This window comes from Hyperolius riggenbachi, chromosome 5 (assembly GCF_040937935.1).
Source record: "Hyperolius riggenbachi isolate aHypRig1 chromosome 5, aHypRig1.pri, whole genome shotgun sequence".
In the NCBI taxonomy this organism is placed as follows: Eukaryota; Metazoa; Chordata; class Amphibia; order Anura; family Hyperoliidae; genus Hyperolius; species Hyperolius riggenbachi.
The window spans coordinates 329,567,089-329,593,610 of record NC_090650.1 but is presented as its reverse complement, the minus strand read 5'-3'; positions in this window follow the sequence as shown (position 1 = coordinate 329,593,610).

Genomic DNA, 26,522 nt, shown 5'->3' with positions numbered 1-26,522 from the left:
TTCTGTAGTCACAAAGATTTTCCCGCATGCTGGTTCAGTTCGCTAAAATATCTCCTGCGATCGTTACGTGTTCAATGAGTGTGCTTTATTAATGCGGTTATCATACGGATATTTGCTGAATGAAGCAGGGTATTGTGTGTAAGAAGAGGAGGAGTTGACATCACGTGATCGCATTTTGGTGCCATTTGAGGAGATATTAACCACACCTCATCTCAATTTCGCGCCATTTGCAGCAGATGCTTGGAGAGGAGTTTGTTTGCTTGAGACAGTCCTACTATTATCCTACTATTTGCACGTGTTTGCACGTGGCACTTTGCACGTGTTTGCATGTGGCACTTTGCACTTGGCACTTTGCACGTGGCACTTTGCACTTTGCACTTGGCATTTTGCACGTGGCACTTTGCACTTTGCACGTGTTTGCATGTGGCAGGCAGCAGCTGGCCTGGTGTGTGCACAGCACACACACAGACACATAGCAGCTGCAGCAGCACTGCAGCACACACTCTAAATGTCACACTATGACATCAATCAAGCTAATTTAACAATTTAACTATAGTGTAGTGATAGTGAAGGGGTTAATCACTGAACAGCTTATTACTGTGTACAGCCCTTGGTCCAGCAGCACTGCAGCACACACTCTAACTGTCACACTATGAGATATCAGTCAAGCTAATTAACGATTTAACTATAGTGTAGTGATAGTAGTGAAGGGGTTAATCAATGAACAGCTTTAGGTTTATAACTGTGTACAGCCCTTTGTAGGGCAAGAGCACTGGAGCATGTCTCTCAGTGTGCATTCAGCAAGCCAGGACGATCTGTCTCATCATGCAGCCCTCCTTATTATACAGGGGGCTGGCCAGTGTTCCTTTCTGTGATTGGGTGCAGGGATGCTCATCCAGATTCCGGATATCCGGGTAACCTGGATATCCGACCATTTTTACGCTACCTGGATCAGATTCCGGATCCCGGATAGCTATAGAAATCCGGATAGCTATCTGCAGATAGTTTGACGCATGATATTTGGATCCGAAATACTGTAACTAAGGTGATGACGTCCTGGAGCCAATCAGAGGGCTCCCAGCAGAAGCCCTAGCAACCAATCACAGAGGGGAACCCTGGCCAGCCCCACCTGACCTCACTGAGCCAATCAGAGGCCTCCCAGCCTAAGCCCTGGCACCCAATCACAGAAAGGAACACTGGCCAGCCCCCCTTGTATAATAAGGAGGGCTGCCATGATGAGACAGATCGTTCTGGCTTGCTGAATGCTTCCTGAGAGACATGCTCCAGTGCTGGTGGCCTAGCAAGGGGGCTGTACACAGTTATAAACCTAAAGCTGTTCATTGATTAACCCCTTCACTACTCTATAGTAATTGTTAATTAGCTTGATTGATGTCTCATAGTGTGACAGTTAGAGTGTGTGCTGCACAGCTGCAGTGCTGCTGCTGGGCCAAGGGCTGTACACAGTGATAAGCTCAGTGATTAACCCCTTCACTATCACTACACTATTGTTAATTCATAAATGTGTTAGTGTGCACTAGTGTCTTCTCCTCTGCTGTCACTCGGCACTTGGCACGTGTCACGTGGCACTTGGCACGTGTCACGTGGCACTTGCCAAGTGTCACTTGGCACGTGGCACTTGGCACGTGTCAAGTGGCACTAAGTGCCACGTGGCAAGTGCCACGTGCCGCGTGGCAAGTGACACGTGGCAAGTGACACGTGACACGTGGCAAGTGCCAAGTGACACGTGCCAAGTGACAGGTGCTAAGTGCCAATTGCAATGTGCCAAATCTGGCATGTTCCTGGCACACATTACTCCTGCTGCTGCTGCATTGCCCTACTCCTGCTGCCTGTGCAGTTCCCACCGCCAGGCCAGGGTGCCACAGGCCACTGATACCACCTATATTTAACCCAAAACACAATTGCTGCATAATTTTTTGGAGGTGTCTTGGCTGAAAACTGTCATGTCCCAGTTGCGCGGTTGGACTTTGGACACAATGGCTATCATTCATAAAAGTGTGGTCGGTAAAGTAAATTCATGCGGGAAAACACCGCTTTCGGTATTTTAGACGTCTGGCTGCTCATTCATAAAAATGTTGCCAGTTGCCAAGTGTCACGTGGCATGTGTCACGTGACATGTGCCAAGTGTCATGTGACACGTGCCAAGTGACACTTGGCAAGTGCCACGTGACACTTGGCAAGTGCCACATGACAAGTGGCAAGTGCCACGTGACACATGCCACGTGACACATGCCACGTGACACTTGCGGCATGCTCCTGGCACATGTTACACCTGCTGCTGCTGCATTGCCCTGCTCCTGCTACCTGTGCAGCTCCCACCACCAGGGTGCCACAGGCCACTGATACCACCTATAGTTAACCCAAAACACAATTGCTGCATAATTTTTTGGAGGTTTCTTGGCTGAAAACTGTCATGTCCCAGTTGTGCGGTTGGACTTTGGACACAATGTGGGCTGCACGACCGCTGTCTGGAACCTAGGCCTAATGTTAATTGACAGCCATTTTTGGGGGGAGGGGGGGGGGGATTTGAAGTCCCCACATCAACAATTAGTGTTCCCCTTTGCAAAATAATGATGATACATGCCTCATTCACCCTCAAAACCCCTTTTAAAGTGTGAGAAAACGCGGAAGAGCCGCCGCAAGTACTCAGAGTGAGGCGGCTGATTCCGCGTCTAGCATGGCATCTGGAGTGTTTAGGCACGCATCCACTAGCGGGGCGGAACGCGGAGAAACCGCCGCATGCCCAGCGGTCAAAGCGGCGAAATCCGCGTCCGACGCGGCAGTCGATACGCATAAGCCTACTACTGACACAGTGGCTGAGCGCGGGGAAACCGCTGCATGCTCGGTTGGCGGTGCGGCTGGCCCCGCGCTCGAACAGGCTGATACATTGCAAAACATGTCTGGTGTGGTTGGGACTGATAGTCCACACAGGTTCAGAAGGACGCGCGCGCGCGCTGAGAGGCAGAGCTTATATGACACCCAGAGGAGAGTCAGCTGACCAGGCCGGTCAGCTGACAAAACCATCTGTTCTCATTGGTCCAGCACTTAGGGAGGCGCTGGGAAGCGCTTTGGGTATATATACTGGATGCTGGTCATTTCTCTGGTGTCTGGCGTTGCAATCACTACATGGTAGCACTCAGACCTTGTCAGTATCTGTGTTTATTAGACCAGTTTCCAAGGTGTTGATGGCCAAGGATCTCACACCTTAGTCTAGGAAGTCTGTTATTATCTGTATTATATTCTAGATCAGTTTCCAAGGTGTTGACGACCAACTCACACCTTAGCTTAGGCATTGTTGATTATTTGTTATGACCTTCTGCTTTCCTGACCATTCTTCTGATCTCTGATTTTGTACCTTTGTCATTCTAATACTCTGTTGCCAAAACTCGGCTAGTCTCTGGATTCTGCATCTGCCTCCTGTCTCTGTACTTTATCTGTCCGTGTGTTAACAACCTGGCTTGTCCGACCTCGAGAGCTATCTCTCCTGTTAGGAGATAGCTCGCAGATCTGTCAGTGACACTTCTCCATTGGTGTCACTCACGTTCTGTCCTTCCCACTCTCTGTCTGACTCCTCCCCGTGGAGAGTCCAGACTACGGAAGGAACCAGTTGCTGAGCAGTATTCCTATCTGCTCTTGCACCTGTCTTCCAGGTGCGGTCCTCAAAGTATTACTGTTGCACCAAAACACTCTTATCACTCAGGTGTCCAGAGGTTAGAGATAGATCTGATTATCGGTGATACTGCAGATTATCAATAATCTGGTATATATCTGCATTCTCGGTGATACTGCAGATCACCGGTAATCAGATCCTCTCTGTGTTACACCGATCGTTACATAAAGCTATTTAAAGGGCACTTCCGGTTTTTCTTTCCAGATATCCGAGTAGGACGGATATCCGCATTCACGCAGATATCTAAAAGGCCTGATTCGGATATCCGAACCGGATCCAGATATCTAGGTTTCCAAATCTGGATCAATTCGGATTTTAAAAAGCTCCATCTGAGCATCCCTGATTGGGTGCCAGGGCTTAGGTTGGGAGGCCTCTGATTGGCTCAATGAGGTCAGGTGGTGCCGGCCAGGGTTCCCCTCTGTTATTGGTTGCTAGGGCTTCTGCTGGGAGCCCTCTGATTGGCTCCAGGACGTCATCACCTTAGTTACAGTATTTCGGATCCGGATACCCGCAGATATCCGTGGATATCCGGATTATGCGCCCAACTATCCGCAGATAGCTATCCGGATTTGGGCCCAGCTATCTAGAATCCGAATCCGGTCGGATATGCCTAAAATGTTCTGATATCCAGGTTACCCGGGTATCCGGAATCCGGATGAGCACCCCTTTGTGCGAGAATGTATTTCCGACAGCTTCGACTGCGAGATAACTGTTTGGTATTTATTGAATGGTTACACTCCCTTTTTTTCTTTGTGAATACATGTTTGACTCAGCTTTCTGCAAATTTACTGACTAATTACCGCATTTAAATCAAACCTATTAATGCATTAGATAAAACCATTCGATTATGCTCTGTGAATCTACATTTTGTGTTACCAAACGCGTACATTTACCAAACAATCGGTAAGGCGTTCGTAAAAAGCTCTTAAATTTGCTGTTGGGAAAAGCGTCCTACCAATAAGAGAGACCTGGAGCAGTTTGCAAAGAAAGATTTGTCCAAAATTCCAGGTGAGAGGTGTAAGAAGCTTATTGGTGGTTTTAGGAAGCTTTTTCCAAAGGATGTGCAAACAAATACTAATTTAAGGTCGCTAATAATTTTGCCCAGCCCATTTTTGGAATTTTATGTGACATTATGTCCAATTAGATTTTTTTTGTTTTGTTCCAATACACACAAAGGGAATACACATGTGTATAGCAAACCATGTATTACTGCAATACTTTTCTGTGAGAAATACTTAATTTTCTGAAAACATTTCTGGGGTGCCAACTATTTTGGCCATGACATTTATTTGTGTGCATACCTGTGTAGACATACAGTATATTTCTAGATAAAGCATTTAAACATAAACATTACATAATGTAGGCATGTAGAAGAATTATTATTCATCCCTTCACCTTTTATTTTTACTTGTTATTTTACTGGCTGTGACACCCATGTGTCCCCTTCTGTCCCCCTATGCTCCTCGTGTGTCTCCTTCTGTCCCCCTGTGCTCCTCATGTGTCCCCTTCTGTCCCCCTGTGCTCCCCATGTGCCCCCTTTTGTCCCCCTGTGCTCCCCATGTGTTCACTTCTGTCCCCCTGTGCACCCAATGTGCCCCCTTCTGTCCCCCTGTGCTCCCCCTGTGTCCCCTTCTGTCCCCCTGCGCTTCCCATGTGTCCCCTTCTGTCCCCCTGTGCTTCCCATGTTTCCTCCTGCCCCCCGTCCTCCCATGTGTTCCTTTCCGGCCCCCATGACCTCCTCTGTCTTTCCTCCATGTCTTCACTCCCCGTGTGTAGATAGAAGTAGCTGCAGGCGGCACAGCTCACCTAATTAACCGATCCAGTTGCGGCGGTGATCACAGACCTCCCACACGGCTCCCCCTAGTGACAGTTTCTGCTGGACAAGTCATCCGCAGAAGCCGTCACTAGGTGCAGCCGCACGAGAGAATAGAGGTTTGTTGTAGGCCATTGATTAGGTGAGCTGTGCTGCCTGCCGCTACTTCCATTTACCCACGGGGAGCGGAGGAGACGTGGGGGAGGCAGAGGAGGACACAACAATGAGTCGGTGGTTTGTATTGGCGGGCGATCATAAGTCGGGGACTCCCTGTATTTGTCATATAAGATGCAGGGGCTTTTTCTTCCCATTGTTTTGAGGAGAAAAGTTGTGTCTTATATGCCGAAAAATACAGTAATTAACATTGGAATATTCTGCTTTTTCCAGTGATTAAAGAGACTCTGTAACAACATTTTCAGCCTTATTTCTTCTATCCTATAAGTTCCTATATCTGTTCTAAAGTAGTCTGTCTTACTGCAGCCTTTCCTAGTTGCACAGTGGCTGTATTATCTCCGTTATGTAAACTTATCTTCTTTCCTTTGATGGCTTTGTCGGGCTCAGGCAGGAATATGCTGCTCTGTTGTTATAGGCAGAAGTTATACACACCCTCTCCATGCCCCCTGCACGCTCTGTGTGAGTCACAGACTGAGCTCCTCCTTAGCCTATCACATGCTATCACATGCTGGTTAGAAGACAAGTCTTTTGTTTGTAAACACTGCCTAAAACTGGCAATTACAAGCCAGGATTGAAGCAGGGAGTGGCAGAAACCACACAGAGGAGCACAGGAGAACATAGTGAATAGAATGGTATGCTTTTTATTGTAAGAGTTTTAGAGTACAGATTCTCTTTAAATACAGAAAAATAAGACATATACAGAGAGATCAGGAGCTTCATGTAGTATTTATGGGCCTTGTAGAGACTAGTCTACCAGTATGATCCTTCTTCCTTCTCCATCATCTCTATGGCTTTCCGCATAGCCCTGATCCCCATGACCTTTCATTCAAGTAAAAAAAAGAAATCTAACCCTAACTCTCCCATGGCTCAGAGGATCGGGGGAACACCCAGCTACCATCTTCATGATGTCACTGCCCAGATATGGGCATAGGCAGCCTAATTTAGCAGCACAGATGTGGTAAAAGAATATTGTCGTGGGGTCATTAGTTAAAAAGTAAATATTTACTGCTAATTAAGAACATTGAAATACTATTCTGTACTTTTATTTAGCATAATTAGTTAAAGGGTATATTAGTACCCCTATATACATTTCACCTGGGGGCAGGGTGGACATCTGGGACCACCTTATTAAAGTTGATTCCACCATAAGCTGTCCCCTTAAAAGACCCCTGTCACGAAAACTTTTTATATACATGTAAACATATACAAATAAGAAGTACTTTTCTTATCAGGTAGTACTACTTATCTTTCATGCATCAGCAGTGTCTGAATCACACCCCTGAAACAAGCATGCGGCATATCCAGTCAAACCTGATCTGCATGCTTGTTTATAGTCTATGGATAAAAGTAGGCAGAGGATTAGCTGGACAGCCAGGCACACTGGTGCATTGTTTGAAAGGAAATGAATATGGCAGCCTCCACATCCCTCTAACTTCATCTGCCCTTTAAGACTATATAAAGCCCAAGGAAGAGCAATGAATGTGGGCCTGCTATCTCCCTCTTGTTCCTAAATCTCACTTTATTAGTTTAAAGGGTGTTCAGGCATATTGAAAAATCTTGGTCCAGAAGTTGATGTTAGACAGCAGTACATTAAGCTGCAGAGGCAGTTTTTTTTCCTGCATGGGAAGCCTGGGGCAAGTTGCAATGTTTGTGACAGGGATCGATGTACAGCCACAATACTGCTGCATAAGACTGCTGTATAAAGATCCCTGCCAAATATGCCTATTATTTTCAGTAAAAAAAAATACCCTTAACCTCTTGTCACCCATGCAGGCTGGTATAGCCAGAATTCAGTGGCCAGACCATGTGGGGCTCCACACCCTGAGCTATACAAGCCCACATGGTCCATGACATGGTGGACTTTGGAAGTGAGAGGGTGGCTCAGCCTCCTCCTCTCCCCCAGAGCTTTTATCCAAACCATGAACAAGATGTCCATCCCACCTCCAGTGCCCAGGAGAGGGTGGGGTAATTATCCCCATACATGTGGGTGTATGCCTTAAAGAGGAACTGTCGCAAAATCTTAAAATTTAAAACACATACAAATAAAAAGTTCATTTCTTCCAGAGAAAAATGAGCCATAAATTACTTTTCTCCTATGTTGCTGTGACTTACAATAAGTAGTAGAAATCTGACATTATTGACAGATTTTGGACTACCCCATTTTCTTAAATGGGGGGAGGGGGGTTCTCAGGGTTTTCTTTATTTTTAAAAGCACTTAGTGAATGGCACTTGCTCCATCCATCTGCCAAAAAAGTGTACGGTGAGCAGGAAATGTATTTATGAAGAATAAAGGCCATCCCCTATGGGGAGATGGACTAACCGAAAACCTGTCGGTTCTGTCACATTTCTAATACTCACTGTAAGTGACAGCAATATAGGAGAGGAGGAGGCGTGGCCACCCCCTCTCTTCCAAAGCTTACCATATCATGGACCATGCAGGCTTGTATAGCTCAGGGTGTGGAGCCCCTCATGGTCTGGCCACTGAATTCTGGCTATACCAGCCTGCATGGGTGACAAGGGGTTAAGGGTATTTTTTTTTACTGAAAATAATAGGCATATTTGGCAGGGATCTTTATAAAGCAGTCTTATGCAGCAGTATTGTGGCTGTACATCGATCCCTGTCACAAACATTGCAACTTGCCCCAGGCTTCCCGGGCAGGAAAAAAAGACTGCCTCTGCAGCTTAATTAATGTACTGCTGTCTCCCATCAACTGCTGGACCAAGATTTTTCAATATGCCTGAACACCCTTTAAACCAATAAAGTGAGATTTAGGGACAAGAGGGAGATAGCAGGACCACATTCATTGCTCTTCCTTGGGCTTTATATAGTCTTAAAGGGCAGATGAAGTTAGAGGGATATGGAGGCTGCCATATTCATTTCCTTTCAAACAATGCACCAGTGTGCCTGGCTGTCCAGCTAATCATCTGCCTACTTTTAGCCATAGACCCTGAACAAGCATGCAAATCAGGTTTGAATGGAAATGCCGCATGCTTTTTTCAGGGGTGTGATTCAGACACTACTGATGCATGAAAGATAAGTAGGACTACCTGCCTACTGGTGTTTTTTTAAAGGGAACCCGAGGTGAGAGCGATATGGAGGTTGCCATATTTATTTCCTTCTAAATAAAGCCAGTTACCTGGTAGCTCTATTGTGCTTCTGGCATAAATAGTGTCTGAGTCATAACCCTGGAACAAGCATATGGCTAAGCCAGTAAAACCTGAGTCAGCTGAGTCAGAGTACCTGATCTGCTGTATGCTTGTTTGGGTATATGGCTAAAAGTATTAGAGACACAGGATCAGGAGGACAGCCAGGCAACTGGTATTGTTCAAAAGAAAATAAATATGGCAGCCTCCATATTCTTCTCACTTCAGGATTCCTTTAATCCAGCTCTGCTTAACTCGTAATGGTGGCTCTTGGGGCTCCACCACACCCCCAGGCTTCATAGCAACCATATGGGCTGTTTCCCTTTAGTTATAGCGTTTGATAGGCATGGCATTCCTGGAGGTGCAGGCGAGCCCAAGTTATACTAGATGTTACTGCATTGTCTGTTTGTTACCACAGACTTGTAGCCAAGCAAAATAAAGTTGTCATCTGCTCAGCCAGGCTGCAGGCATACAACTAGCTGAAAGACACAGGGAGGGACACTATATAAAGCACAACAAATAAGGCGTCTCTAGCTCAAATTACACCAACTCAGCAAAAGGACAGCTCTAACCGGGATCTTTTTTCTTTGCCTTGTTAAATGCTCCACCATGTGATTTTTTTTTAATCCTCTTTCTAAGCCTGACGAACCAGTCTGCCCATTTCTTTTCTCAAAGTTCTGTTAGCCTGTCTCCAGTCCCCCATGGAGCAGCGCCACCGAACCAATCACTCCCAAAGACATGTTTTTGCAGTGAAGGCATCTCTCCTTGCTCATGGATGTAGCATACTTTTTGTACACATTATATACATATATGAACTCTTGCACAGCACAGAAGGAAAACATAGACAAAATCAACCCTGTATGTATTTATAGGGTTTAGCCTGTCTAATTTCCCCTCATCTGTGACTACACACAAGTTGTAATTTGATCTTTCAGCTGTGTCAGCTAGCTGTCTCCACAGAGTAGGTAGTTTGTAAACACAGGATGTTAACCCTATGTCTACTTCCATGAAAGCAGGAAGCAGGCTCACTGCAGATTTATTGTAGGACTTTTATCAGCTGTAATAAGGAAATGTTTTTCTTTAACCACTTGATGACCCAGCCTTTACCCCCCCCCCCCCTTAAGGACCAGCGCTGTTTTCGCTGATCTGTGCTGGGTGGGCTCTACAGCCCCCAGCACAGATCAAACACCAGGCAGAGCGACCAGATCACCCCCCTTTTTCCCCACTAGGGGGATGATGTGCTGGGGGGGTCTGATCGCTCCTGCCTGCGTGTGGCTGGCGGGGGGGGGGGGGCACCTCAAAGCCCCTTCCTCTCCTCCCTCCCTTCCCCCGGAGATCGGAGGCTGCACAGGAACGGATCTGTCCTGTGCAGCCTCTAACAGGCTCCTGCCTGTCATGTGACAGTGATCCCCGGCCGCTGATTGGCCGGGGATCGCTGATCTAGTACAACGCTGCTACTGTTAGCAGCATTGTACAAATGTAAACAAAGCTGATTATTTCCGCTTGTGTTTACATTTAGCCTGCGAGCCGCGATTGGCGGCCCGCAGGCTATTCACGGAGCCCCCCGCTGTGAATTGACAGGAAGCAGCTGTTGCTTAGCTTTTAGAGCAGAGTGGAACTTCTGAGTTCAGATTCGCTTTAACAGTCATCCTTGTAATTGGATGCCACCATTTTTTTTTTTTAATTTATTTTTTTTTTTGTCTTTTTGGCTTCTTTTCATTTCGAAGATTTTTTCAAGTTGGCGCTTGATAAAGTTTATTATACTAGTAACTAACTTTTGTTGCAGTTTTGCGCGTGGAAGTTTGCACTAAAACCATATATGTACTGTCTCATTACTAGACAAAGACAAGACAAAACAAATAACATTTATATTGCGCTTTTCTCCTGGCGGACTCAAAGCCCCAGAGCTGCATCCACCAGGACGTGCTCTATAAAAAGTAGCAGTGTTAGGGAGTCTTGCCCAAGGTCTCCTACTGAATAGGTGCTGGCTTACTGAGCAGGAAGAGGCAACATTTGAACCCTGGTCTCCTGTGCCTGAGGCAGAGCCCTTAACTAGTACACTATCCAGCCACTAGTGGTCGGATTGACAGGTGACAGATGACAATCTTATCCTCCGAGAGGGAAAATGGTCATGCTGTTTGCAGACTCATGCGTGGTTTAACACATGTTCTGCACGGCAAGCTCTCTGTATGACTAAAGCTTATTATGTTTATACTAATCATGTAATAAAAGAAAATAGGAAGAAGGATTCTTTGGATATTACATGTTTGTACAGCTCAGAAGTCAATAAAACACTTGTGTCACAGTATCACACATTTCTCAGGTGCTACTGTGGTTTCTTGAGAGCAATTATCTGAGTATGATGGCCGAGAACGGCCTCTGCATACAGGGAGAATGCTGGGAGGGGACAGGTGTGGCCAAATATCAACATTCTCTGTACACTGAAAAAACAGGCAGACTCCCAGGAAACACAAACCTTTCTTCCACCGGCAGAGAACGGCCTCATTGTCTTCAGATTATTACGCATGTGAACTGCACTGAGACCTACAGCAGATGCCAAGTGTGTTATTACTTGTAGACTTCTTGGAAAATAAGCACAAGATGTATTTTGATAACCGTAGAGTGTAAGTTACACAACTAAAATAAATAAAAAAAAGATTAGGGACAAAAATGCATTACACATAATACACTAAAGTGAAAATAAACTTATGAGATAATTGCCCATATGCAATTCACTTTATCTCCTGAGTTTTCTCCTAGGAGATAATTTTTTTCATCTTCTATTTAAAATAACTTTTCAGCAAATGAATAAGTATAAAAAAGTAGGCGAAAAAGCACTATCAAAATTATTTTGAGTATTTTCTTGTTTACTGGAGATGTAAAAGGCATTTCATTGACAATTTTAAAAAATATCTCCTAAGAGAAAACTAAGGAGAAACAGTTAATTGCATATGGGCCAATGAATTGTATGTATAATGTGGATAATTAATAGAACAGCAGTAGCAAAGAAAGGAATCTCAAATTTTTATTTTCAGTTATATAGCTTTATTTATAACATTGCATCATTCTATCATACTTGCAGTTTAAAAACCACACTCTGTATTTTAAGCTGTAAAACAGAGCAGAGCTAATATCCCTTTGATTTCTCTTGCAGTGAAACTTTATGTTCGACCCAAGTTGGTCCAATAGCTCAGAGAAGCTCCTTTGCCTGGAATACAACTCAAGTGTTTTAACTCTTTTTGTACTGGAAAACAATCCGAGGCTTTTTTCTTTGCTACTAATGTTCTATTTGTTATCTGTACTACACACACAATTCATTATCACATAAATTTATTTTCACTTCAGATTTTCTTTAAGCTTGAACATTAGACATTTATGGAGGTTTGTTGGATAAGTGTTGATCTTCATTATATAAAACATTGCAGCACACTCATCTGGAACAAGTACGCAGACAGACCAGTTGTTCTGTGTCTTCTCGTTTTCATACTTCCTAGGCAACGAGTCAGAAAGTTGGTTGTGCACCAGGATGGGGGCTGGTCAATACCAGATTAATACTGCAAAAACACTGCGGTAATTTAGAGAATGTGGCATGGAATAGATTTGTGCATGCGGATAGAGAGGGTGGTAATTCTACCATTTGCACATTACAGTAGTAGCAATGCAGCATTGACCTGCTACTTATCAGCCATTTATAGCCTTTTATAAATAGAGCTATGAATAGGGTCATAACTCTACTTAGAAACCATTATAAATAGCGTATTATCATAAAGCTGAATACTCACCTGAAGACACAGGAAGATGGATCACAGCGACGTCACCCAACGAAAAGCTTTTCCCGATCCATCTTCCTGCCCACAGGAACACGCCACGTCATGCAATGGCACACGTCTGTCGCAAATGAAAGTTCAAATGATCGTGACACTTTGTGCGGGAGCCATCGGGCATCATAAAGATCCGCTGTGATGGTCTGTATCACTCAACGTTGCAAAGAGTTGTTCGCTTAATCGTGCACTTGTACTTACATTGCGAGGAAATATGGGCGCATTGCTAAAAAAAAAAAAAAATAAGTAAAAAAATTTAAATCACTGTTCATTGTAAGAGTCACCCACAAAATCACGACATGGGTAGGAGCCTTTAGAATAGGAAACTGGCATTTTTAAGAAGCAGGTCAAGATGGGCCATTTGTATAGCTCTTTAACCCCATAATAATTGGTGCTATTTCTACCTCCAAAGCAAATGTTCACACTTTTGAGTATTCAACTTTTTTGTGTATTGGCGTTAAAGTTATGCTGTTTTTGGATGAACTGATAGAGCTTGTTATAGTAATACAATTTTAACTTGTGCTAATTATTTAGGAAGAATGGAAATTTTATTTGAATTTATCGCCATTTCTTTTTGTGTGTCTCACATTTTGGCGTATAATTTAGTCCCAAAATAAACACTCTACAATGTGCGCCTCACCAAATTGTTTTATATAGAAAATAAGATTCCATAATTATTTGAGGGGTACACAAATACATTTAAACTTTGTATCATCCTAAAAAACCTTCATTAAAAGTAAATATATTTTTACAGTATATAATGGAGCAGTTTTTATGTTTTGCGACACTTGTCTAAAAAGTTGGTGAGTTAGAGCAGAGAAATAGAAATAGAAAATAGAAATACTGTAGTTGGAATCAATAAAGGGTAAAATGTTAGGTTAGGAATAATGAATGATTGTAGATTAGGTTTCGGAGTATCCAGGTGAAAATTAGTAGAGGTTAGGAATAGGAAAGCAAATGAAGGCTTCCCTATGTTCAGCCTCTTTTTTAAGCATGCTTAAAAAAAAGAGGCTGAACATTGGGAAACCTTAAAATACAAAGGCCGTTCAGACACAGAAGGCTCTTTGTTCTGTGTGGTATTTGAAAATGTAAACACACTTTGACCTCAAGTGTCTGAAGCCATGTCATCTGTGATATTATGTCCTCAAAACTGATGTTCCACAGAGATGCTGACATAACTACTGTAAAAGTAACCTTTGACGTTATATTGGTACAGACTAACCAGCAAGCTTATGGTGAACCAGAACTCATTGGAGTGTATAAGGGGCTACAATGGTCCTAAAAGCCCCCTTACTAAAATGCAAAAAAAAGCAAAAGTTTGCTTTCTTAAAACAGAAAGAATTTGCGATAATTCAGGTTGGAGTGAGCTTGATATATCTCTTAGTGCATCACTGCTGAATATATGCAAATTAACCATTTTTACCCTTAGAAGCCAAATTAATCCATGCCATGCACTGATGAGGATCAAACAATCCGAAACAGTCTGTATGCTTGTTGGATTATTATGGCTCTGTACATATTAACAAGCTGACACATCATTGCATTCCAGCGGTTCTGGAGGTGTGTTTAGCTTCTAAGGGCCCTTTTACACTTAATCAGTTGCTCTCAGTTAAAACGGAAAGAAAACTGATTTTCAAAGTAAGTCCCATGTTTTCCTATGGCACCTTTCACACTTAATGCGTTTTAACTGAAATCTTTGTCACAATGCACTGCTATGAAAAAAACGCGTACTAACGCTTACCAACGCGTACTAACGCACACCAACTGATTACGTGTAAAAGGTCCCTAAGGGTAACAATGGTTAATCTGCATATATTCAGCAGTGATGCACTAAGAGATATCTCAAGCTCACTCCAACCTGAATTATCGCAAATTCTTTCTGTTTTAAGAAAGACAACTTTTGTTTTTCTTAGCACAAGTTATATTGGGAAATACAAAACCAGGCACATAATGGCTTTAGCAGTTGTGCCAATGGAATTGTCCTCCTGCAGTTGAGAAGACTTGGTGATAAGTGATTGATTGCTGGGGCACGTTCCTTCAACAATCAGTCTAAAGCAAACAAACAGAAGCAAACCATCAGGTATTTCTGGAAAGAAACCTGACCGGATGGTTTTGGCATGTATGGTGTTTGTGTTTAAGAATTTTAATCTGATATTTGCCAGCTTTCAGGGAGGCTGTATAGGATTTCAGAAGTAATCTCTGTGTTTTGCAGTTTACCTGCAGCTAAGCAAGTCTAGACTTCATGGTTATTTTCAGTACACCGGGTTCTTTAATATAAGCTGATATCAGTTATATCTGAGCATACATTATGTTCATATTCCTGTTTGTTTGGGCATCAGGTGTGTCTAATAGACAGAATGCCCGTAAATTAATTGCCTGAAATTCTACTATTGTCTTTTCCATGGTACAGTAGTCAGGGTTTTCTGCGCTCTTCCCCATTGCTCAGCTATACAGGATCTTTTCAAAAAAATTAGCATATTGTGATAAAGTTCATTATTTTCTGTAATGTACTGATAAATATTAGACTTTCATATATTTTAGATTCAAATACACACAACTGAAGTAGTTCAAGCCTTTTATTGTTTTAATATTGATGATTTTGGCATACAGCTCATGAAAACCCACATTTCCAATCTCAAAAAATTAGCATATTTCATTCGACCAATAAAAGAAAAGTGTTTAAAACAAAAAAAGTCAACCTTCAAATAATTATGTTCAGTTATGCACTCAATACTTGGTCGGGAATCCTTTTGCAGAAATGACTGCTTCAATGCGGCGTGGCATGGAGGCAATCAGCCTGTGGCACTGCTCAGGTGTTATGGAGGGCCAGGATGCTTCAATAGCGGCCTTAAGCTCATCCAGAGTGTTGGGTCTTGCGTCTATTAACTTTCTCTTCACAATATCCCACAGATTCTCTATGGGGTTCAGGTCAGGAGAGTTGACAGGCCAATTGAGCACAGTAATACCATGGTCAGTAAACCATTTACCAGTGGTTTTGGCACTGTGAGCAGGTGCCAGGTTGTGCTGAAAAATGAAATATTCATCTCCATAAAGCTTTTCAGCAGATGGAAGCATGAACCCACTTTTGAACCAGAAACAGTGGCAGAAGCGCCTGACCTGGGCTACAGAGAAGCAGCACTGGACTGTTGCTCAGTGGTCCAAAGTACTTTTTTCGGATGAAAGCAACTTTTACATGTCATTCGGAAATCAAGGTGCCAGAGTCTGAAGGAAGACTGGGGAGAGGGAAATGCCAAAATGCCTGAAGTCCAGTGTCAAGTACCCATAGTCAGTGATGGTCTGGAGTGCCATGTCAACTGCTGGTGTTGGTCCACTGTGTTTTATCAAGGGTAGGGTCAATGCAGCTAGCTATCAGGAGATTCATGCTTCCATCTGCTGAAAAGCTTTATGGAGATGAAGATTTCATTTTCAGCACGACCTGGCACCTGTTCACAGTGCCAAAACCACTGGTAAATGGTTTACTGACCATGGTATTACTGTGCTCAATTGGCCTGCCAACTCTCCTGACCTGAACCCCATTGAGAATCTGTGGGATATTGTGAAGAGAAAGTTGAGAGACGCAAGACCCAACACTCTGGATAAGCTTAAAGAGAATCTGTACTCTAATATTCTTAGAATAAAAAGCATACCATTCTATTCATTATTTTCTCCTGTGCCCCTCTGTGCTGTTTCTGCCACTCTCTGCTGCAATCCTGGCTTGTAATTAACAGTTCTAGGCAGTGTTTACAAACAAACTAACCAGCTTCTAATAGGCTCAGCTAAGCATAGTGTGTGAGTCATTCAGAGTGTGCAGGGGGCCTGCAGAGGGTGTGTATCGCTTCTACCAATCACAAGCAGCCCTGCACATTCCACACAATCAAGCTTTAGCCCGACAAACAGGACAGAGGAAAGATACATTGATTTATTACAGAGACAGTGCAGTTAGGAAAGACTGCAGTAAGGCAGAGCAGATTAGAACAGGCATAGGAACTTATAGGATAGAAGAACTAAGGCTGAAAAATTTGTTACAGAGTCTCTTTAAGGCCGCTATCGAAGCATCCTGGGCCTCCATTTTACCTGAACAGTGCCACAGGCTGATTGCCTCCATGCCACAAGCAGTCATTTCTGCAAAAGGATTCCTGACCAAGTATTGAGTGCATAACTGAACATAATTATTTGAAGGTTGACTTTTTTTGTTTTAAAAACACTTTTCTTTTATTGGTCGGATGAAATATGCTAATTTTTTGAGATAGGGAATTTGGGTTTTCATGAGCTGTATGCCAAAATCATCAATATTAAAACAATAAAAGGCTTGAAATACTTCAGTTGTGTGTATTTGAATCTAAAATATATGAAAGTCTAATGTTTATCAGTACATTACAGAAAATAATGAACTTTATCACAATATGCTAATTTTTTGAGAAGATCCTGTACATAAACAATGCTTTTCTTCTTCACAATGGCATACCTTATTCTCCCTTTATTGTAAACCCTTTCCTGAAGCCCAATCCTGCCCCCCCCCCCCCCCCCATGTTAATTTCTTCCAAATAGATTACCCTTACTCCCTCCAATGTTACTTTGCACCTGAGACATATCCCTAGCCCACCAATGTGCAGTCCTTCCTAATGCCTAACTCTAACCTCCTATCTCTTATTATTACATAAAACCTCACTCAAGCCTATGGACATAATTACAAATCATGGAGTCACCCAGCAAAACTTTGATGAGGCCCCCATTATTCACAGCCCTTCCCTTACCTCCCCTTAGTTAGAGTGACCAGATTTTTGTGGGTCCAACCTGGGACAGGGAGGGGGGGTTCGGGGAGGGGGGGAGGGCGGCGTGCGCAGCGGCGAAAAGTGGGGAGAACTGAGAAGCGCGCAGCGATGAAGACTGGGGGCGCCGCGGCGAAAAATGGGCGTGGTCATGACAATGTTTGGGCGGAGCTAACGTAATGATGTAACAGCAAGGCATAAGAAAGCAGTGTTTACGCCATGATGCGGACAAACGAGACTTTGCATCATGGGTGTGCAGAAACTGTTTGATGCTAATAGTATACCGTAACCACAAAGCAGCAAACATAGCCATTTATGACCATTAAATAATAAATGCAGTAACAGTTACCCCGGACACCAGAAAATAAACGCAATGGGCAAACATGTCAGTACAAAATAAACGCAATGGGCAAACATGTCAGTACAAAATAAACGCAATGCGGGCAAACATGTCAGTACAAAATAAATGCAATGCGGGCAACATGTCAGTACAAAATAAACGCAATGCGGGCAACATGTCAGTACAAAATAAACGCAATGCGGGCAAACATGTCAGTACAAAATAAACGCAATGCGGGCAACATGTCAGTACAAAATAAACACAATGCGGGCAAACATTTCACCGGAAAATTACTGCAATGCGGGCAAACATTTCCCCAGAAAAGAAACGCAATGCGGGCAAACATTTCCCCAGAAAAGAAACGCACTGCGGGCAAACATTTCCCCAGAAAAGAAACGCACTGCGGGCAAACATTTCCCCAGACAAGAAACGCACTGCGGGCAAACATTTCCCCAGAAAAGAAACGCACTGCGGGCAAACATTTCCCCAGAAAAGAAACGCACTGCGGGCAAACATTTCCCCAGAAAAGAAACGCAATGCGGGCAAACATTTCCCCAGAAAAGAAACGCACTGCGGGCAAACATTTCCCCAGAAAAGAAACGCACTGCGGGCAAACATTTCCCCAGACAAGAAACGCACTGCGGGCAAACATTTCCCCAGACAAGAAACGCACTGCGGGCAAACATTTCCCCAGAAAAGAAACGCACTGCGGGCAAACATTTCCCCAGACAAGAAACGCACTGCGGGCAAACATTTCCCCAGACAAGAAACGCACTGCGGGCAAACATTTCCCCAGACAAGAAACGCACTGCGGGCAAACATTTCCCCAGACAAGAAACGCACTACGGGAAAACATTTCCCCAGACAAGAAACGCACTGCGGGCAAACATTTCCCCAGACAAGAAACGCACTGCGGGCAAACATTTCAAAGTTCACCTGGAAAAAAAAAATGCTTTTCTTCTTCACAATGGCATACCTTATTCTCCCTTTATTGTAAACCCTTTCCTGAAGCCCAATCCTGCCCCCCCCCCCCCCCATGTTAATTTCTTCCAAATAGATTACCCTTACTCCCTCCAATGTTACTTTGCACCTGAGACATATCCCTAGCCCACCAATGTGCAGTCCTTCCTAATGCCTAACTCTAACCTCCTATCTCTTATTATTACATAAAACCTCACTCAAGCCTATGGACATAATTACAAATCATGGAGTCACCCAGCAAAACTTTGATGAGGCCCCCATTATTCACAGCCCTTCCCTTACCTCCCCTTAGTTAGAGTGACCAGATTTTTGTGGGTCCAACCTGGGACAGGGAGGCTAATAGGCTAATAGTATACCGTAACCACAAAGCAGCAAACATAGCCATTTATGACCATTAAATAATAAATGCAGTAACAGTTACCCCGGACACCAGAAAATAAACGCAATGGGCAAACATGTCAGTACAAAATAAACGCAATGGGCAAACATGTCAGTACAAAATAAACGCAATGCGGGCAAACATGTCAGTACAAAATAAATGCAATGCGGGCAACATGTCAGTACAAAATAAACGCAATGCGGGCAACATGTCAGTACAAAATAAACGCAATGCGGGCAAACATGTCAGTACAAAATAAACGCAATGCGGGCAACATGTCAGTACAAAATAAACACAATGCGGGCAAACATTTCACCGGAAAATTACTGCAATGCGGGCAAACATTTCCCCAGAAAAGAAACGCAATGCGGGCAAACATTTCCCCAGAAAAGAAACGCACTGCGGGCAAACATTTCCCCAGAAAAGAAACGCACTGCGGGCAAACATTTCCCCAGACAAGAAACGCACTGCGGGCAAACATTTCCCCAGAAAAGAAACGCACTGCGGGCAAACATTTCCCCAGAAAAGAAACGCACTGCGGGCAAACATTTCCCCAGACAAGAAACGCACTGCGGGCAAACATTTCCCCAGAAAAGAAACGCACTGCGGGCAAACATTTCCCCAGACAAGAAACGCACTGCGGGCAAACATTTCCCCAGACAAGAAACGCACTGCGGGCAAACATTTCCCCAGACAAGAAACGCACTGCGGGCAAACATTTCCCCAGACAAGAAACGCACTACGGGCAAACATTTCCCCAGACAAGAAACGCACTGCGGGCAAACATTTCCCCAGACAAGAAACGCACTGCGGGCAAACATTTCAAAGTTCACCTGGAAAAAAAAGCATTTACTTACCTGGCAGAAGTCTCCGGCCTCTTGCGCGCTGCTCCCGGGACCACCTTCTCCCTGCATAGCTCCCGCGCTGACAGGGCTACGGCAAGATGGCGCCCGAATCCCTGTACTGGAGACACAAACAGTCTGCAGTACAGGGCTTCGGCAGCCATCTTGCCGTAGCCCTGCTCGCCTGCCAGTGTCGGAACAGACACCGGAAGAAGGAGGCTGGAGCGGGGCTGCGGGCAATGAACTGGCACGGCGTCTATAGACGCCGCTGCCAGTTCATGCGGAGAGAGTGACCAGAGTCCCGAGGCCGGGACGTCCCGCTGCTGAAAGCGGGACGTTTCCCGGGACCTCATGCTGCCTGGGACAGCGGACCCCGAATCCGGGACGTGTCCAGGGCAATCCGGGACGTCTGGTCACCGTACCTTAGTGGCCCTCACAGCCTGAGAGCCCATTGTACCCATCTTTCATGGGTCATAAAACAGGTGTGGCCATCAAGATCTTTATACCCATAACAAGTCTAACCCTACTACAGTAGTCCCTGATCCTAACCTCCACCTGTAACCTATACTCACACCCAGTCATCTTCATTTCCAGGTGTTTGATTTGGGAGATGGCACACAGCTGTTCTATAATAGAGCTTAGTCAACAGTACATTCATTAAGCACCAGCGTTTAGGTACAGTCTAGCTGAATGTGATGCCGAATTGTAGCCGAGCATGTACCTTCAGTTAGTCAAAAGCTGAGTTCAAGCGCCGTAATCTAATACCTGGTGCTTAAAGTGGCATGTAGCCTATACTTTTGATTAGGTGAGTAACAGCAACCTTATTTACAGGTACGTTATTCACCTGCGTCAATGCTAGATTATAAACTATAGATACAAGATGGCAGCTGAAAGTGCATGTGACCTTTTGCGTTAAGTTTTACCTTGTGGAACAAAGAATGCAAGTTCTTATCTCTATTGCAATATGCAGAGATGGGGTACAACAAAATATACTTGGACGTATTGGAAGAATGTTTTCATAAATAATTGCTGTTTTTTCCCTGTGCAGCGTAAGCCATGGTGTCCTCTATTCACGTTTATCAAATAAATGTGCAGCAGATGTGCAGTACAGCAGGTGTTGATGACATTTATGACAGTACTGTGCGTATACATTTATTTTTGCAGTGCATGGGCGATAGTACAGTCTTGAAGTCCCCTTTAATAGGTAGACGCCATGAAATCCATTCTTTTCCCATATGAATAATAGGTAAAAGAGGCTTAACTCCCTAACTCATCTATTTATCATAAAGGGTCACTGAGAATATAAAAAGTAAAAATACTTTCTTTAAAAAACACAATAAAGAAGTTTATTAAAATAATATATATACAGTGGGATGCGAAAATTTGGGCAACCTTGTCATGATTTTTCTGTATAAATTGTTGGTTGTTACTATAAAAAATGTCAGTTAAATATATCATATTGGAGACACACAGTGATATTTGAGAAGTGAAATTAAGTTTATTGGATTTACAGAAAGTGTGCAATAATTGTTTAAACAAAATTAGACAGGTGCATACATTTGGGAACCACAAAAAAGAAATGAAATAAATATTTAGTAGAACCTCCTTTTGCAGAAATTACAGCCTCTAAACGCTTACTGTAGATTCCAATGAAAGTCTGGATTCTGGTTGAAGGTATTTTGTACCATTCCTCTTTACAAAACATCTCTAGTTCATTCAGGTTTGGTGGCTTCTGAGCATACACAGCTCTCTTTAACTCACACCACAGACTTTCAATTATAATCAGGTCTGGGGACTGAGATGGCCATCCCAGAACGTTGTGCTTGTTCCTCTGCATGAATGCCTTAGTGGTTTTTGAACAGTGTTTAGGGTCATTGTCTTGTTGAAAGATCCAGCCCTGGCGCAGCTTCAGCTTTGTCACTGATTCCTGGACATTGGTCTCCAGAATCTGCTGATACTGAGTGGAATCCATGCGTCCCTCAACTTTTGGCAAGATTCCCAGTCCTTGCACTGGCACCACAGCTCCACAGCATGATGGAACCACCACCATATTTTACTGTAGGTAGCAGGTGTTTTTCTTGGAATGCTGTGTTCTTTTTCCTCCATGCATAACGCCCCTTATTATGCCCAAGTAACTAAATTTTAGTTTCATCAGTCCACAGCACCTTATTCCAAAATTAAGCTGTCTTGTCCAAATATGCTTTAGCATACCTCAAGCGCCTCTGTTTGTGCTGTGGGCGAATAAGAAAAGGCTTCCTCTGCATCACTCCCGCATACAGCATCTCCTTGTGTTAAGTACGCTGAATGGTTGAACGATGCACAGTGACTCCATCTGCAGCAAGATGATGTTGTAGGTCTTTGGTGCTGGTCTGTGGGTTGACTCTGACTGTTCTCACTATTCATCGCTTCTGTCTATCTGAGATTTTTATTTGGCCTGCCACTTCGAGCCTTAACTTGAACTGAGCCTGTGGTCTTCCATTTCCTCAATATGTTCCTAAATGTAGTAAAAGACAGCGGAAATCTCGGAGACTGCTTTATGTATACTTCTCCTAAACCATGCTGGGGAACAATCTTTGTCTTCAGGTCATTTGAGAGTTGTTTTGAGACCCCCATGTTGCTAATCTTCAGAGAACATTAAAAAAGGGATGGAAACTTGCAATCGACCCCCTTAAGTACTCGTTCTCATAATTGGATTCACCTGTGTATGTAGGTCAGGGTTCACTGAGCTTACCAAGCCAATTTGAGTTCCAATAATTAGTTGGAATCAACTTGGTTTTGGAATCCATAAAATGATAACAGTGTCCAAATTTATGCACCTGCCTAATTTTATTTAAACAATTATTGAGCACTTTCTGTAAATCCAATAAACGTCATCTCACTTCTCAAATATCACTGTCTGTGTCTCCTATACGATATATTTAACTGACTGAGAGAGAGAGAGAGAGAGAGAGAGAGAGAGAGAGTGGGTTGCAAAAGTATTCGGCTCCCTTGAAGTTTTCCACATTTTGTCACATTACTGCCACAAACATGCATCAATTTTATTGGAATTCCACGTAAAAGACCAATACAAAGTGGTGTACATGTGAGAGGTGGATCGAAAATCATACATGATTCCAAACATTTTTTACAAAAAAATAACTGCAAAGTGGGGTATGCGCAATTATTCGGCCCCCTGAGTCAATACTTTGTAGAACCACCTTTTGCTGCAATTACAGCTGCCAGTCTTTTTAGGATATGTCTCTACTAGCTTTGCACATCTAGAGACTGAAATCCTTGCCCATTCTTCTTTGCAAAACAGCTCCAGCTCAGTCAGATTAGATGGACAGCATTTGTGAACAGCAGTTTTCAGATCTTGGCACAGATTCTCGATTTGATTTAGTTCTGGACTTTGACTGGGCCATTCTAACACATAGATATGTTTTGCTTAAACCATTCCATTGTTGCCCTGGCTTTATGTTTAGGGTCATTGTCCTGCTGGAAGGTGAACCTCCGCCCCAGTCTCAAATCTTTTGCAGTCTCCAAGAGGTTTTCTTCCAAGTTTGCCCTGTATTTGGTTCCATCCATCTTCCCATCAACTCTGACCAGCTTTCCTGTCCCTGCTGAAGAGATGCACCCCCCGAGCATGATGCTGCCACCACCATATTTGACAGTGGGGATGGTGTGTTCAGAGTCATGTGCAGTGTTAGTTTTCTGCCACACATAGCATTTTGCATTTTGGCCAAAAAGTTCCATTTTGGTCTCATCTGATCAGAGCACTTTTTTCCACATGGTTGCTGTGCCCCCTACATGGCTTGTAGCAAACTGCAAATGGGACTTCTTATGCTTTCTGTTAACAATGCCTTTCTTCTTGCCACTCCTCCATAAAGGACAACTTTGTACAGTGCATGACTAATAGTTGTCCTATGGACAGAGTCTCCCACCTGAGCTGTAGAATAGATCTCTGCAGCTCGTCCAGAGTCACCATGGGCCTCTTGACTGCATTTCTGATCACCGCTCTCCTTGTTTGGCCTGTGAGTTTAGGGGGATGGCCTTGTCTTGGTAGGTGTACAGTTGTGCCATACTCTTTCCATTTCTGAATGATCGCTTGAACAGTGCTCCGTGGGATGTTCAAGGCTTTGGAAATCTTTTTGTAGCCTAAGCCTGTTTTAAATTTCTCAATAACTTGATCCCTGACCTGTCTTGTATGTTCTTTGGACTTCACGGTGTTGTTGCTCCCAATATTGTTATAGACAACCTCTGAGGCCATCACAGAGCTGCTGTATTTGTACTGACATTAGATTACACACAGGTGCACTCTATTTAGTCATTAGCACTCATCAGGCAATGTCTATAGGCAACTGACTGCACTCAGATCAAAGTGGGCCGAATAATTATGCACACACCACTTTGCAGTTATTTATTTGTAAAAAAAATGTTTGGAATCATGTATGATTTTCGTTCCACTTCTCATGTGTACACCACTTTGTGTTGGACTTTCATGTGGAATTCCAATAAAATTGATTCATGTTTGTGGCAGTAATATGACAAAATGTGGAAAACTTCATGGGGGCCGAATACTTTTGCAACCCACTGTATATATAAATATATATACACACACACACACACACACAAAAACACACACACGCACACACATACACGCACACACATACACACACACGCACACACATACAGTATACACACACACACACACACACACACACACACACACACACACACACACACACACACACACACACACAATATATGTATCCATCTACTCTTTTTTTGTTTACGTTTATCTACTTTTGTCATTTCTTCTGTATATTTTTTTTTCTTCTTTGTATTCTTTACATTTTCTATAATTGTTGTGTTGTCTGTCTTCCTCTATTTTGTTTCTTCTCTTTCTCTTTTTTTTTAAACTTTCTTGCAGCATGCCACCCGTTGTATATCCTGCTGCAACACTGACCAGGGCCCATATACAATTCACTTTCTCTACTGTTTTCTCCTAGGTGATATTTTCACACCATAAAATGCCTTTTAAACCACCAGCAAGCAAGAAAATACTTAAAATAATTTTGACAGTACTTTTTCACCATGCTTTGGGTTCTTTTTAAAATGTTTAAAGGACAACTATCGTGAAATTTCTAAAAAATAAAACTAAAAAAGATTTATTCTGGAAAGAATGCTAGTAGAAGGGATAGTGAAGGGTAGGGAATTAGCCAGAGCAGATAGGAGCTGTCCTGTTGGAAGAGCTGTCACATTCACGCTGCCGTGAATGTGTATACAGCAGAGTGATTTATTTTTTAACTAATTCCACCGTGTTGACGCGAAGCAGCCGGCGTGATGACGCATTGCGTCATTAGCCAGGAAGAGCCGGCCCGACACCTGGCCCGGGTGTCGCCGGGTGACACCAGTAACGTGGGACGGCGGAGGCTGACGGAGAGAAGCCAGGAGGATGCCAGGGGACCTCACCGCCTACAGTGAGCTGGAAGAAGCCCCAGGTAAGTGTATTCTTTTACATTCGGGCACTCCTCAGTGTCCCTTTAAAGTTTTTTTAGTGAAGTAACGTCCCCATGTAACAAGCCTGATGAAAAACACATTAATGAATTAAATTGTCAGTTATATATGCCCTGCTTGGTGCAGTAACACAAGTGACTGCAGAGAAATCTGGTCATTGGATTCTCTGTGAAGAAAAAAGTTAGTGGATGGTTCAACCCTCCTGTACATTCACTGGAATTGCCCTTTACAATATAATCTACTCTATCAGTTTAATTTAAAAGCACTGATCTGTAAATTCTCAGGTACTATATTTCAGAGAATGAATTGCCTGCTATATAACACCACCTATTATGCCATTTAGAAGCATTTCTCAACGTTAGGATTTAATTGTGATGCTAATGGTGTCCTCAGAAGCCATAAAGATATGGAGGACTAACAAATACAAGCTAGTCAACTATTCCCATATGAGAATCTAACTAATTTTTTTTAATGATTTTGTATATGACAGTCCAGAACATATTTTACTTTATTTTTCCTGAAGGCCCCAATTATGACACGTCTTCCTCCTAGATGTATAAACTTCCCTGTTCCTAGACTATTTGTAACGATTGTGGAACTTTCTCCGTGATCAGCGCACAACGCGTGATCAGCGCAGAACGCAATCGCAAGAGAGGCGATTGCGAATGAGAACGAGCAAAGGGACAGGTTGTATGTGTGTGCGCCAACCTAGTCGCCACCCCGCGACAGTGCACACACAACAGCAGATATGAAACAGGAACGAGATTGCGAGAGGTGCGATCGCCAGACGTGACACAAGGCAGATCAGGACAGAATACGAGGTTAGCAAAGGCACAGCAAATAATACAATGAGGAGATACTGAAAATAACAAACGCTAGCTAACCGCGAACACCGCACTCATTCGCAACAGTGCACGCGGTTATGCGCGGTCTCCACGTGATAAGCACAATAGAGACAAGCACGCCTAACTAACCATTAACAGACAAACATGAAACAGAGGACGCGAGCGCTTGCTTAACGGTTACCTCACCGAGCCTCCAGCAAGCGTAGCAGACAAGACAGACACACGAAAAC